A 15,898-nucleotide genomic window follows, 5' to 3' on the forward strand; every position below is an offset into this window, starting at 1 on the left:
GAAAAAAACCCCTCTGAGAATGTCAAAGTTAAAGTGGTGAAGCACAAGTACAAATTCTGTACGTGGAAATAGTATGTTGACCGTAGGAAACAAATCCTATACTTTGCATAAATGAAATAACAGTGAAATTATTTGAACATGTAGCATGTGATTACAGTAGAAAGCAGTAGTTCTCATCACCTCGAAAATGAGGCCCATGTCGAATTTAATAACACTAAACTACTCGTGTGTAATGCACAGTTGTCACACGGTTGTATTGCCTGATAACACATTGTTCAGTTTCACAGATCATCAGCATTCTTAACACCGTTTAGAATAAACTCTCCAAGAAACCTGTCATTGTCACTCCTCCATAGTTTTCATCACCCAGCACGTTTCACCAAAAATCTTGGCATGTGTAACTTCTCTGATAAAGATGAAAATGTCATGTCTTCCTGTTATGTGGACGTTCTGCTTTTTGTCTTTGACATTTCTTAATCTTTTTTTAAACCTTTACTTTATCAACCACATATTTTGATGTCATAGCCCATTATATTCAAAATTATGAATTTAGGTTATTAGAATTTCAGTAGAAGTTTGGGAAAATAAAAATGCTTTCTAATATATATCTTTATATTTTATTAGGCAACTGTAAAGTAAAATACTGAACAATTTAGCATTTGAGTTGGCAGTTACACTAGAAACTGCTTCCTAAAGTGTAAATGTTCTTAGAAATAAAACAATCCAAAAAATTTTGTTAGGAAAAGAAAAAAAGTGCTTCAGTACATCCTTCATGGATGTCTTTTTCACATGGAAGAATCACATGAGAAATAGGTCAGTGTGATGTGTCAAGTTTTGTCATGTGCCAAATCTTTAAGGACTTGTTTCACAGAATAACAATGGAAGTATTTTTGTGTGATTGCAAGAAAAGATTTTTTTCCTTGGTAGGCAAGCATGTAGACACAAATATGCCTGACAATGTGAATGCTTTAGTAAAATTGTGAATGCTTCTGGTAATCATGACAGTATTTTTTTGAGAGCAATTAAATTATTTCAGATTAAAAATTAGGGCTAGAGCAGAAAACACAACCATTTGTCCATCTTTTAATACAAGCAAATTCAGGTGAGTTTAATGCAATAAAATAAATTTAAAAAAAAATCTAAAATGGTAACTGAATTTGGAGAAGAATTAAGCTTCTGGTTTTGGATTACAACCGTTAGGTCATTTAAGCCCATTTCAAAATTAGGCTGTTAATGCAAAAATTATTTAAAATAGGGCCTGTGAGGGGGAAAAATGTACAGACTACAGAGATTTTTCCCTCTACATTGTTGTTTCAAATTAGGTTTAAGCTAGTTAACGAAGAAGAGTTGCTGTGCTTTGTAACTTGCTTAAGTGAATGGATGCAGCCTGCTTGCTATATCAATTAAAGCACCTCATTTTGTGATTTAGGAAATTGGGCAATGCATGGATGGTCATAGGAACTAAAATATTTGCAGTAGCTCTCTTTCATTTATACTGTCAGAAACTGAAGCTGTTGTTGTCAGTGCCTCCTCTTGTAATATGGAGAGGAAGTCTGATTTTCCTCACTCGTGTTCCCATGGCCATAGAGAATCCAGAGTAAGACCCAGTGCCTTGTTTGCCCAGAGCCTTCAATCCAGTCATTTTCACAAGCACGTTAAAATTCAACTAAAATGTCTTATTTATTGTTGTACTGTATTTCTTGGCTTCTGAAGAAATAATAGGTTGGTATTTTGAAGAAACGCATGAAAGCCAAGTAGATGGGCTGGATAAGTTTTAGAAATACTTTAGGTTTAGATAAATTGGAATTTACAATTTTTAGTTTTGGCACAAAGAACATCCTAAGTGTAGAGTAGTGCTGCCTTTCAACATATTCCGACATCTTGGGCTGTGCAGTGAATAGGACTGGGGATTTTACATGCTCTAATAGAAAGGTTAACTGTAGCATAAGCAGAGAGCAGATACGCAGCTTTAATTTTATTGAGAAAATCTTCAGTGATAATACTATTTGATGATGGAGTTTAAAATTTTTTCTGTAGTTTCTTCATCCTAAATTGTTCTTTGTTCCATGAAAGGAAGCAATAGTTAAATAAGGTTATAACCAACATAAAAAACTGCAGAGTTTTTCAGGGCGCCAGTCAGTTACTTGCATCTGAGGAGTGGCAGCTAACTTTGCAGAAACTGTGTGTGCATGGAATCACTTGGAAGCTAACGCCATTTTTGTGCTTAGCTAAAGCCAAAATCCTTCAAATATGGTGAAAGTAGGAGGAAATACCGTATATTTGGCATGTGAATAGGAATCTGCCTCTTTATTGTACAAGTTTGTTTTTTAAAGGTGGGAAATAAATGTTTGCATATAATCACACATGTTGTTTTTAAACAAAATCTTTCCTCAGGAGAGAGAACGAAGGTCACCGGCATTTAATCTTCATATAACCACCTTCCCTGAAAACAATGGAAGTGCACTTCAACTGTTCTGTCAACAGGAAGGAATAAAGGTATATGTAGAGCATTAGTAACAGTTGGATGGCCAGGAACTTTTTCGGAATGACCAACCCAATATCCAAACAAATGGTTTGCCATCTTGCTGTAGGGAAGAAAATCTAAAAAAATAAATATAGTATGAAAAGATATTTTTAACTGGGGAAAGGGTTTAATAAGAATATGATCTGGTAGTCTGTCAGGAATTCGTCATTGAAAATGAAGGCTGGTCAATCAAGATCATTTACATTTATTCTAAGGTACTGCTGTAAAAACATTGCAGAGGAGAATGTGGATGTTGATGTGATTCATTGTCAGGCTTGCTACAGTACTTCATTCGTGATATTAAATGTTTTAATCTAAGGTCAGAAATATGACAGTCACCTATTATTTTACACCCAATTTAGTGAAACACCTATGCATTTTGTTTGTTGAATTAATATGCCCAAGTTATTTGCCTAGGCCAGGGCCTTGAAGCATGAGGTGCCTGATCCAAAACTCATTGAATGATAGGTGAGACTCTAATCACAAGATAAACATTGGGATCTCACTTGGTTAGCTTCTGCTATGAGGAAGCAAGAATTACTCTTTTCATTTCTGTTCTCCCTTGCATAGGCTAGCTGTACAAACTGATTTGCATGCTGGTTCGCTTAAAAGGGAATTCAGACTTGCTTTGTTAGTAATGTTGCGCAACAGGCCAGGGTAACTTTTCTATGAGTAACTAAAATGAAGTATCTCTGTGTGTTATACTCCATGGCACTCGCTAGAAATTTATGCTTGTATTTGTAATTGTGTTTACAAGTCCTCTTATAGAAGGCTGGTTTCTATTCAGTGCCTTAATAAGCACAATACTATCTGTAGTGGAAATAAACTGAAATTGTAGGCTGCATATTATTAGGGAGCTGAGTAGTCAAAAAAAAAAAAAGTTAAAACCTGATTCTTACCTACAGGTTTGGTTGGGTCATTTTTGGGTCATTTGTCATTTCCCAAACCACACCAAGAGCCATCAGGTAGCATATTACCTTTCAAATAGAGCCTCCATGGGATGCCAGACCTGCTTTTTAGCTTATGTGTTATTCTAATTTGGATGTTGGCTGTAGCAGGTACAGCTTGCCAGGATCTAGAATTCATATTTTTTCCATTGTCTTCTGTTGCATTCCTAAACAGAGGTGTTTTTTTCAATCTGCCTTTCAGTTCACTTACCTGGAAGCAGGGGCAGTCACCTGATATGGGCATACTGAAATTGTTGACTTTTTATATAGTTTCAGTGTCTTTCAAAATTGTTAGCCATCAGTAGCAAATTAGATTCTAGAATGATGCAAAATCTGATTTGGTTTCTAAATCTTCCTATATGCTTCATCATGGAAATAACTGAATTAGAATGAGTCTTTCTGGCTCAATAAGTGCAAGAACTTGCATGTCTTACTGAATTCGATTCTTCACTGGTGTAACTGATCAGCTAAAGAAGTTTCCATTCAACATTGTCAATGCTGATCATAATCAATAGTTTTGTTTTTAACACTGATCTAAACACAAGTGTGTTTTAAGCTCCACACCATTCTAAAATTACTGATTTGCACTGTTTAATAGCTAACGTAACATTTGGAGACACTGCTGAAGCATTTGGGGAGAAAGAGAAGAGAGGGAAAGGACTTCGCAGGATAGACCAACTTGAACACAACACATTATTCCTTTTTTAGTGCCAGGATGGACTAATTTGTAGATTCTCTCCCACGTCTGTGTCTAGTCTTCAGGAAATCTTTCCTTTCTTATTAAGCCTTCCTCACTGGAGTCTGTTTGAGTACAGAATCATGAGCAAATATATTCTGGTGTAGCTATGTAATTTGCAAGCATAGCTAATTTCGCTTTAAAAAATTTTAAAGATTGATCATCCTGACTACTGACATAATGCAGTGGCACAGCACATAGGTGCCAACCAGCACGTTACATACTGTAAGTAATGAAACTAGTGAGCCAAGACACAGCCCTGTGAAATGTTGGCCTCTTCTAAGAAGTGCTGAATATGAGTAGAAGTTGAGGGTGCCAGCATTTAACAAGGCTCTCTTGCTTTATGCACGTGTATTAAGCATTTTGGACTAACTTGAACTAGTCTTTGCCCATGCTCTCAAGCCTTCCGACCTTCAAATAGCATGACCGCATACAAGCTGTCAATGGGAATCATCCCTGGTCCACATTAACTTGTGGACCATACTTGGGATAGTTCAGGAGAATGTGATTAGTGCAGGTTAAAGAGTTCCATGACCCTTTCCAAAAACTTATTAAATTAGAAAATAGGGTTCTGGGGCCTAGGAAAGGTCCCTGGCACTGTGTAAAACACAGACATCGTGTGAACTTATTCCTCTTTTTTTTGTATCAGAGGAGTGTTTTTCTTGATTTCAGTGACTGGGCCTTAATAAGGATGGTTTGTTCGCTACTTTTTGTGGATCTGGGGGCTGACTGGCAGACAAACGTGGCTGTCTACTCACAGGGGTGGTGAGCCGATAGTGTTTGGAGGAGCGTGCTCAGCCCACCGTACATATTCCCTTCTGCTACTGTAAGGCTGATTTGAAAATCCACTCTTTTGTTTAACAAAGAAAATAAAAAACAAACCACCCAACAAACTTTCTTAGCAATTATTTTGTTCATGTTCTCTGTCCTTTTAACTTCCGTAGCTTGATGTGCTTGATGCTCCACTCCAAACAAACAGAAGAAAACAGTCCTTTAAGCTTGTTATCAGTTTTGATCGTTCATCTGCATATATCAGCAGGATGATAAATGTGAATGGTACAGAAACATTCTGCCCTCATACACAGACATCCAGGTTGCTTGCTATAATCAAGAGTGACATTTGGTTTTGTCTCTGAAAGTATCAATAACACTTTTGTAATTGTGATGCAAAACTGATGTTTCACTTATTTATATTTCAAGTCTTTTTGCATGCAGAAGTGAATAAAGGGTACGTAAAATGTAGCATATAAAAACTGTTTCTCACCTACTTTATAAAAAATGTGTTGAACATCTTTTTCAGGACGTGAATATATCTGAACTTATGAAGAAGCTAGATATTCTTGGAGATAATGGGGTAACAAATTTTTAATTTCAAATATACCTCTAGTTTCATGGTTCTTTTAAAGCAGGTTTTTTTTCCCCACAGGAGAAAATAACATTCAAGAAAATGCACAGGATGATTTTTATATGCCTATATTTGTATGAACAATATGAATGGTTAGGTACTACTTTTACAAACTTAAAAGAAAATCTTTCAGTTAAACTGATGCTAGCGAAAAGTGTATTTTCTCAAGATAGGATTTGATCTTGGCTGAATGGCATGGAAAAAAAGGCATTATAGTAGGCAGAGGGAAAAGATATGAAACAGGCTAGGGGAGAAAAATAAGAAAGTCAAAGCTGGACCAAATTATTCCTGAATTTTTCCTCTTGAACAGTAATAGTAGCGCCTGCTACTATGAAGGATGCCTCTGCCAGGAGTGGATTTTCTGGGAGAAAGAGCAAGGATAACTCGTTCCTTTTCTTCCCCTATATTGCCAACTACAGTATAAAATCTTGGTCATGCAGTTGGGGCACAAACATCCAGGGAGCTAGGTCCAGTTTATAGGTAGCTTTAACAGTTTGAGGTCTTTATAATACTAGTTTTAAGCTCCTGATTTACTTTTTATGTTGGAAGTTCTGTGGAGGTTTCTATGGTACTTGCTCTTTCTTTGCATTGTTTTCGTTAATGGGAAGTCTAGCTCTGAAGTGCATGAGGGGGAGATTCACTTGCTGCAGGGCTATAGTCCAGTGAACTGACATTTTTCTGGCTAGAAAAAAAAAAGAAATTTCAAAATCCCTGACAGAAACCACTTAATTTTCATTGAATAATGAACTGTTGCAAAAGTGTTGTGGGAGTCGTGTACTGAAATAGAGTGGAGACTAAGTACCCTTGGTTTAAGTTTTAATACTTTCAATCATGGGATCATTTCTGGTCATGTTTATAAAATCCTAAATGTTATAGCAGATTTATTCTTTAAACTACAGTTAAAATTCATCGCTTGTGTTAAAGGATGGATTTCCAACCCAATTTAAAATGCATCTTTTTGTATTTTAGAATTTGAGAAATGAAGAACAGGTTGCAATAATCCAAGCTGGGACCGTGCTTTCCCTCTGTGAAAAGGTAGAATTCAGTAAAGATTTTTCTCTGCCTAAAGACTGACCATGTCTTCTAAGATATCACATAACTTTGCTAGGGAAGCATGGCTTTTCTGTTCAGGTCATCTGGATTGGAGCATGTATTCATCCTTACATGACTGTTGGGATTGTGATGTCTTGAGGTAAAATTAAAACTTACAAAATAAACCCAATTTAAAAATAAAAACATGTTTTGGAGATATTCCCTTAAAATAAAGTAAAGTACTAAAAAGCTTTTTAACAAAAGAGACTTCATTCTCAGAAGTGCCAACGTCCTCAGCTCTCTGGGAACAGGGTGCTGTGAAGTCCGCTGTAAGTCGTACCCCCATGGTCCACTGTGGGCTCATTTCTGTTTATGACTAAAAAAGCTCTGAGTGATCTGTGGTCCTTTCCTCTGTAAGTTAGTGGGCATAGATAGCAAAAAAGTCATTTGTACAAGATAGGTAATTAGTCAGGTCACTCAGTTCTGCATGACTAGTTCTTTACTTCTCCAGTTACAGAGAGAATATAATCTGTATATGAATAAAGATGACATTTGGAACTAAGAAAGACTCACCTCTTTCTCTAAAGAAGCTTTGTCTGTCCTTTGCACAGGTTGCTATTAAATCTTTCCTAGATGCATTTTTGAAATTCAGAATCAGAACTTTAAAATTAAAATCTGAGCATTTTGTGGTAATTTCTTTAATTAGTATGATTTTTATAATCTACTTATCTAAATATTTTAATGTAGATAATCTAAATTAGGTAATTTAATAATCATTGATTTAAGTGAGTAATTGCTATAAGCAAAATAAAAATGAGGAAAAGTGCTAAAATCCCTATGCTTTTCATTGCGTTATAGCATTAAAAAGAGGAGGTGATGATCATAGCCCTTTACATCCAATAAGGAAAGTGGAAGAACCCCAGTACACAAGGCTAAGATAGAGAGCAAAACAGGCCAGACTTTAGGGACTGGACTGGGTTATTATTGCTCAAGTAAATTAGTGCTTGTGCATAAAGTGCCACTGGAATTAGGGAGCTTGTTTAATTTGTGTCAGAGTGGTGCAGAACAGAACATACGCTTTGTTATGTATACATTATTTCCATTAGCAACTGATCACAGCAATAAAGGATTCAGAGCTTTGTCAACTGAGATAATTCCTTAAAGGAATAGAAACATACAATTACAATGGACACTTTATTAAAAGTCTTTATGTATGCTAAAGTTGGTCTATAATTTCATTTCACTTTTTTTTTCCTTTTTTGACAAAAGTTCCTGTTTTGCCTTAACGGATTTTTTGTGGTCTTTTCAGATAATCTGGTTATTACAGAAATTGAACACTCAATTGGAAAGATGGAGATTTTAGTTTTATCTTGTATAGGTAAATAGACTGCATTTAAAGAATGAGATGAAAATAGTTCATATTACCTATGGACTCTATCCATTTTATGTAATTTTAGTGAAGTGCCTCACAGTAATCTGAAAAGTACAAGCTGATAGCAAATTGAACCAAGACGGTACCCTGAGTAGCATGAAACATTTTCCTCTTTTTCATGGTGCACATTTGAGGGACAGGCTAATCAAGTGACTCTGATTTTCTCAATAACAGAAGGCACTATCCATGTCCAAAGTTTACTAAGACAAAGAATAACAGAAAATGGTCTTATGTCCTTAACAAAACAAAAATGATACCACGTTTCATAATATTGTGTTTTACAGCACAGACAAAATCAGGCAAAATCTGATAAGTAAGACTGGATGATAGTTTTAACATAAGTTCTATTGGGTGCATATACTGAATTTAGATTAAAGGAAATTTAAAGCAACTCCACTGCCTTCTCCAGTGTAATGTAACCATCTCAGATGTCCCTCTAAATAAGGGCCAGACAGTTTCCCATGTGCATTCCTATAGTTCCTTAATTACAAGAAACTATCATAATGGGATCTTTTGGTAGAGAAATGGTACTGCAGACATAGGTGGTGTGCTAGTTATATTCACATGTGCTAATTAATCACACTCACTGTTTATTTAGATCAAATCTGTTATACTCAGCCACTATAAGTGATCTTTTGGAAATCAAGCTGCCAGGCAAGGAAAGTTTCTGGGTTCTGCTGGCACAATTCCAGAAGCTTATTTTGAATGCTACAACTGATTACGACTCCTAAATACGTGGTTGTCTCTTCTGTGCCTCTTGGTTCCAGAAAGGCTTACAGGCATAGGAAGATCAGAATCAACATTTAGTTTTGCATATCATTCATACCTTCAAAAAAATTTTTGCAAAAAAATTTAGACCTCGAATTTTTGCAAATAACTCTTCATTTGCAAATATTGAGGATAGCTGTGAAAGATGCTGAAGACTCCCCATTTCTATAAATTTTCAGGGTTCAGAATGCTCACTGTCTTGCCGAATCCTTTATCGGAAAGTGAGACTTTCCTTAGGAATATCTTCAGTCTGTCACCTTCAAAATGAAGAAAACAAAGATGATGAAAATAGAATCACTGGGGAATACAGTGTTCCTGTTCATTTTTTTTCAGCTTCGTACAAAACTAAACCTACTAAGTAGATAAAACAAGTTTCCATTTTTATCCACCAGTCTCTTAAATAGTGGAAGGTCCAAAAGGATGAACTAATGAATTCACATTTTGCTTATTTGTAAACTTATGTTTGCAGATTTCCTATCTAAATCTTTGGAAAAAAATGGATATGTCATTAATTCCTTTGAGTATGAGCCCCAATGAATTCACCAAAACCTTAAATTGAAAAAGTTGATGTGTAATGCTTACCAAAAGAATTAAAGTAAATAGGAGCAATCTAGTGTCAGTAAGCAAAGCATTTGAGGAAAGTGATAATTATCAGTGGCAAAGCTACAGTTGGTCTTAATGGGAGCTGGTGCTACAAAAAGAAGCATTAGTCTAAACTATACTCTCTGTAAGCTAGTCATTGATCCTTATTGTAGACCAAAAAGGAAATGACATAAAACAATTCAGAACTGAGCATTCCCATCCATTCCAATAAACTGAAATGCTGAACATTAATATAATCTTAGTGACGGTTAGTAATTAAGCAAGAACCTTCTGTCCATGCGTTTAGCTATTACAATATGTATTTTTACCTTTGGAATGCTATGTCCATTCTTCTTAATTCTGCTTGTTTTGTTTATCACCAGAATGGTAAAGGATTCATGGTAGCAGCTGCATAAACTTCCATCTGTCTTGTCCATTTTATTGTTCCCTCTACATTACCAATGTTTTAGAAGTGAGCCTCTTCCCACGAAGGGAGCAGCATACTATGCAAAATAAAGGATCGAGTTTGCCACCTTGTCTTTTGTTTAAATTGCCATCTGGAAAAATGCAGGACTGGTGCCCTGAAATCATATGATGGTTTTGCAAATCAGGCCAACAAGTATTGGGTATATCAAGTTGCAAACAATCAGGTTAATTTTGCATTCTTCACCCAAGTCTATTTTGTATCTTGAAGTTTATGGGGGGTGGGGGGACACGACACACACCTTTAATTTATTGTAGGAAAACAGCCTCCATTTGTTAGTATGTTTCTACAGTCCTCCATTCTGCCTATGTTTTCACAACCTGTTTATTCATGTGTAACTTCAAAGTGAATAGATAGTAAGGGGGAAGCATATGCCTGGGAGTGTTGGCAACAAACTTGCAAAATGTTCAGTGCAAATTTTTCAAAAGCTCTGTTTTTTTCATTTATTTTTTCCTCTTCACACTGCTATGTTCATGTAGTGGCTAAAACAGATAGAGGGGACAGAAGCTGCACTGACACAGAAGATGTTAGACCTGGAGAATGAAAAGGTAAGAAATAATAACTAAAAATATAATTCATTTAGGTAAAACTCATCTCAAGGGAACGTGTATAAACTTTATCACATGTTGATTTGCTGCCTTTCTCTGCTTAACAAAGATTGCTTCATGGTAAAATTGGCAAGAGGTTTCTAGAACAATTTATTGCTTGTATTCTTTGGGGTGGGAGGGAACTATCAAAGCTATATAGAACAAAAATAGCAACATATATACAAATTAGGACACGAAGGCATACCTTTACAGAGCATATTAACCAAACAGTGTGAAATTGTCTTTGTGCTTTCTCTGTGTATTAATTTGTCTGGCAACAGCATCATCTTTTTAATCCTGGGGTCATGTTAATAGAATTGTCAAGGATATTCCTTTGCTCTCTGGTATTCAGCTTCTGGACAAGTTATAAAGACCTCTTACTCCAGATGATGACCTTTCTTGCCCCAAGGTCTTCATGCTTAAAGGCAGAATGTTTTCTCAAAAGCAGTTCTGTCTTGCATAACAAACTCAGTGCTATACTGACCTTATTTTTAAATATGTTGGACAAAGAGTTTTGGAATAAGTGTTTGGTTTTATTGGTTTACCATGCATGCTGTGCTTCTCATCTTCAAATCGCATTACAAACACTGATTAATCCTCGCCACACCTTTTACAGGTAGATAACTAATCAGCATTACATTCATCTTAAAGAATGGGAAACTGAGACAGGGAGGTTAAGCGATTTGCCCAGGGCCACTGAAGAAGTGTGTATTTGGGCCACAATCAAAACCAGAAGTGCTCAGAGTATGTTCTCTGTTGAGTGTAGCCTATCATGCTGGTTGTACTTTGACATAGGTATGATCCTTTCCACATTTAGTATTTCTTTATTTTTAACTCTCGTTATGGAAAAATGCAAAGGTTTTGGAGATGGAAAGTGCCCACAAAGACTAGATTCTTTTATTAAAGGAATTGGAAAAGTATAGTTTCTTTCTGACTTGGTTTATTATCTTCTCACTTATTATCTGTGATGTTTTCAAGTCTTACTTTGGATAGTCCTGTATCTATTTGTTTAGCATAGCAATCTGAGAATCTGCATTGCCAATGATTGACTCAATTGTGAAATGAGTTTAGAAATAATATTCTGGCGTGACACTTTCAGAAGGGCTAAGCACTGGTTTGGTTGTCCTTGGAACCCATGTTAAGAGTTTGAGATCCTTTCCTCTTGCTTTTTGTGGCCAGCTTTTACAATAGCTTTTGGAGTAGTAACATGATCAGGGCAGGTGCATTGCTATTCTGGGATCTGTTGGTAGCTCTGACCCTCTCTATAGTCTTGGGCAAGTCCGTCTACTTCTCTGGTGTCGGCCACTTGTAAGCATGTTAGGACCAGGCCTGTCCTTTACTATGCGTTACACAGTGCATGGTGGTATTGCATCTTGTACAACAGCCATGTAGCTGTTGCTGTAATCCACATAAGAAAATAATGCCACCTGGGTAGTGAAGGTGGGATTCAGTTGCTTAAACATGGTGTCTAATGCCATATTACATTCTTCAGAGTTCTGGAGATGTCCACAAGGGGCTGAGAAATATGTCCTACAGGACCTGTTGGAGACCGCAGCCCTTCTGGACCAGCAGCTGAAGTAGCATACCCTAAAATGTCTAAAATAGCAATAGATGCCCATCTGTGGGTAACTAAATTCCAGCCCCAAGATCAAAGCCTGACTTAAACTTTGGTTCTACTTTCAATATTAATTCATAGGTAATTAGAAGAACTCCAAGTTTACAAAAAACCTGAATAATAAATATTATAGTTCTTATACAGAGAACAAATAGCAACTTATTCCTCTGAGTCCTCTAATATTGGTCTTGTATGTTGCTGCTGTCACCAGTTATGGGTTGTTCTTAACAAGTGGGAGATCATCTGTAGTCATTTTATGCTCTGAGCCTCTCCCAAGCATTAATTTGCTGATCAGAATGGATTTGTTTTAAACGAGATGTTTGGAGTGAGAATTCATCACCGTGGTTCACGCGTAGTCAAATTCTACGCCAGTGCTACACTGATAGCTGACAGAAAAACTGTCGGAAATCTACATACATGTCTGAAGGTAAAATTTGGCCAAATAAGTGACTTTGGGACAATCCCATATCCAGTAAAACTAACCAGACCAGCAACATTTGATTTTAATTTTTTATACTGTTAATTATATAATTATATAATTTTTATACTGTTAATTAAAGCTACAAACAATCATCTTAAGAACTTTGTATATTTAATTTGGCATTTATTCTATATGTTGAAGAAATGCAAGAGTTTGTTGAGTAGAAAAAAGAATGATGAAAAATAATAAATTCAATCAAAGGGCCCCTCTACTTTCTGGACTACTACTTATTTTTTTGAGCATGACAACCTGCCTTGAAAGAAAGCTAATGAAATCAAGTAACTATTATATCTTCTACTTACTATCATCCAAAACACTCTAAAGGCATGTTTTGCAAGAGCACTGTCACCAGTCAGTTCTCACTTGACTGTTCAGACAACCATTCAAAAATCCACAATTTTTCTGCAACATCATGCTTTTGGATACTGACTTCCACTGAAATCCCAGCCTGTGTTACAACTGCAAAGTTTTGCTTCTGTGAAAGTTGGTGAGTTTGATTTTAAAAACAAAAGCAAAAAATCCCTGTAAATCCTAGGTATGTTGAAAACTTCTTCAGCTCTTCAGCTAAAGTCACTTAACCTCTCTGGGCATCACTTTACCCATTTCAACTTGGCTTCCTACCTTTACAAGCTGAGAACTGAGCTTTGACTTCTGCTTCACTAATGCATCAGGGAATGTTGCTGCAGAACCCAGCTAGGGCCCTGCATGTTCTGGCTTCCTGCCTAGAAGAACAGGCTAGACAACACAGATTGTGGTTTCCCCATGATTTCCTTAAGGGTGCACACTGGATATTTTCAGAGAAGCAGTAAATTGCCCTCGCTTGTGTTTCTCCCTTTCCTCCCTTGGCCTGCCCTGTGCAAGTAATGACGGTTGGACCACATGCATGCACGTTCCCACTCACCTTTCAGCCTTTGTGTGCACTTCTGTCAGGTCAAGGCAGGTTTGTAAACTGGTGTAGAGGTCTATACTTTACAGGTACAAATCGTTAATATGATACACGTATTTTAAGTGCTAATATTGTAAATTTGATATTCCAAATATCCTTAGGATGAATGTGGACATTGGCTATAGATTTTCTTTGCTTTCAAGTGGAAAGCTCACATAAAAAAGATGGCATTTATGATTCTTCATGAATTAGGATAAAGAACAAACACTCCCTTGTTTTTATTATTGCTCAGGACCTGTTCAGTAAACAGAAGGGTTATTTAGAGGAAGAACTCGACTACAGGAAGCAAGCTCTGGACCAGGCATACATGGTAGGAAAAGATCAGTCATTAAATTTTCATGTTTGAACAAATTTGATAAAATTCAGGTGTTTTTTTTTCTTTCAATTATAAATAGGGTTCTTTTTTAGTTGATTTATTTTTCTGCCAGTGTTAGGAAATCAAATACTACTTAAATGGAGACTTAGGAAATGGATTATAGTATTTAGAAGTGTCATTTTTTTGCATTGCATTTTTTTATTCTAAGATATGTGAACATCTTGTTAGTACATCTGGAATGGGAAGAGCTGGTCGATATATGCACAAAATTATCACTGGTAAAATACACCAGAAATTACTTTAGAACTTTTCCAATTTTGCTTTTTCCTAAGCATTTGTAAATATTACTGCTGCTAACCTATCCCAAGGTGGGAATGCCTGTTCTTCCTATGTGATTCCTTCCTGCGCTGTCCTATCCAACCTTACTTTTCCTAGTTTTCAAAAGGGAAGCTGCAACCTTGCCTTCTCTCAGACTAAGCAACGATTAGGAATTATCTAGGAATTGGTAAAACTGCACACCGAACTTTGTTAGTAGTGAGACCAGGGAATCAAAATATAATGGCCTCAAGATTTATTTATACATTGTAAATATTTCTTATGGGGAAAATGTTTTCAAAAAAGAAGCAAGGTCTAGTGCTCAGAGCAGATAACAGAGATAAAAGCAAGCAGGCTCTATTTCTAGCACTGTGACCTTGGGCAAGCCATTTAACCTCTCTGTGCTGCTGTTTATGCATCACTAATATGGATAGAATTACCTACCTCACAAAGGTGTTATGAGGGCTAAAGGGATGTTGTCAGATGCTCTTGATCCAAATTTGTCAGTCTGGATGCTGGTTTTTAATAGGATCATACTAACCCCAGTAATCAGGGAAACACTGCCATGATTTCTTTCTTTCTTTACTCTTGGGAATACAGTTCTCCATATGAATGTAAAGTTCTCCTGTGCTCTCTGCTTTGCAAAGTACTGCAGTTTTGGTCAGTGCATAGGCATCTGGTTAGGAATCTGGCAAATGGCAAGAGACTGAGGAGGGATTAGTGTATGCAAGTATACGAGTGTTCCTCTCTTCATTGCTTATGGCAACTTGGAACTGAGCCAGTGATGTAGACTTTGAGCAATGGATGGCAGGACAGTAGGGCCAGAGAAAGGGAGACAGTAGGATTTCTGTTGTTCGCAATTCTCCCTGTGGGCTTTTTATTTTATGGGCTGGCTTAACAATTCAGTTGCAGTTGAAGGGAATCTGTTAGTTTGCATTAATTTTGTACAGTTGAGCATCAGAGGTTGGGGTTTTGTTACGTATTGAGCACAGACCTATCATCTGAATCTTTCTTAAATAGAAGAAATCAATCATTTACTAGAATGGGAAGCATTGCGTGGGTGTAAATCAGTGCCGGGAGGCTACTGCAATCTGTGTGGAATGCTCCTCACTGCTCACGACTGCCGCTTTCTGTCTACCTGTCTGTGTCTGTCCTTCCCTCCTGCCTACGGCTTCGCTTGCTAGCCTCCTCCTCTAGCTGTTGGTGGGTTGTTTGCTTGCTGGATTCAAATGGCAGCCTGTCTGTGTGTGATTTGGGTTGCATTAGAAAATCCAGGAGCTGGAAGCCACGCTATATAATGCCCTGCAGCAGGATCCAGGAAGGTGGGCAAGCGAGTCACTGACCGAAGCCCAGAGGGAGGATTTGCGAGCTGCAGTGGAGAAGGTGCGGCGGCAGATCCTGAGGCAGAGCCGTGAGTTTGACAGCCAGATCTTGCACGAGCGAATGGAGCTGCTGCAGCAGGCACAGCAGGTAATCCTGGTTCTCTCTCCTCCCCCTTGTTGGTGTTACCTCTGTGGTTGCCACCACTGCCCATACAACAGCATCACTTCACCCTCACCTCGTTGAGTTACGCTTAGTCTATTCTTTGTATTGCTCCCGGGTCAAGGAGAGGAGCAGTGTTAGGACCCGGTTGCGCTGGGCATGGTACACACACAAAACGAGTCACTGTCTCACTACAAGGTCCTGTTGCACAATCTGTTTCATGTGTGTACAACCACACAGTCTCCC

Source organism: Ciconia boyciana, chromosome 5, assembly GCF_034638445.1.
Source record: "Ciconia boyciana chromosome 5, ASM3463844v1, whole genome shotgun sequence".
In the NCBI taxonomy this organism is placed as follows: domain Eukaryota; kingdom Metazoa; phylum Chordata; class Aves; order Ciconiiformes; family Ciconiidae; genus Ciconia; species Ciconia boyciana.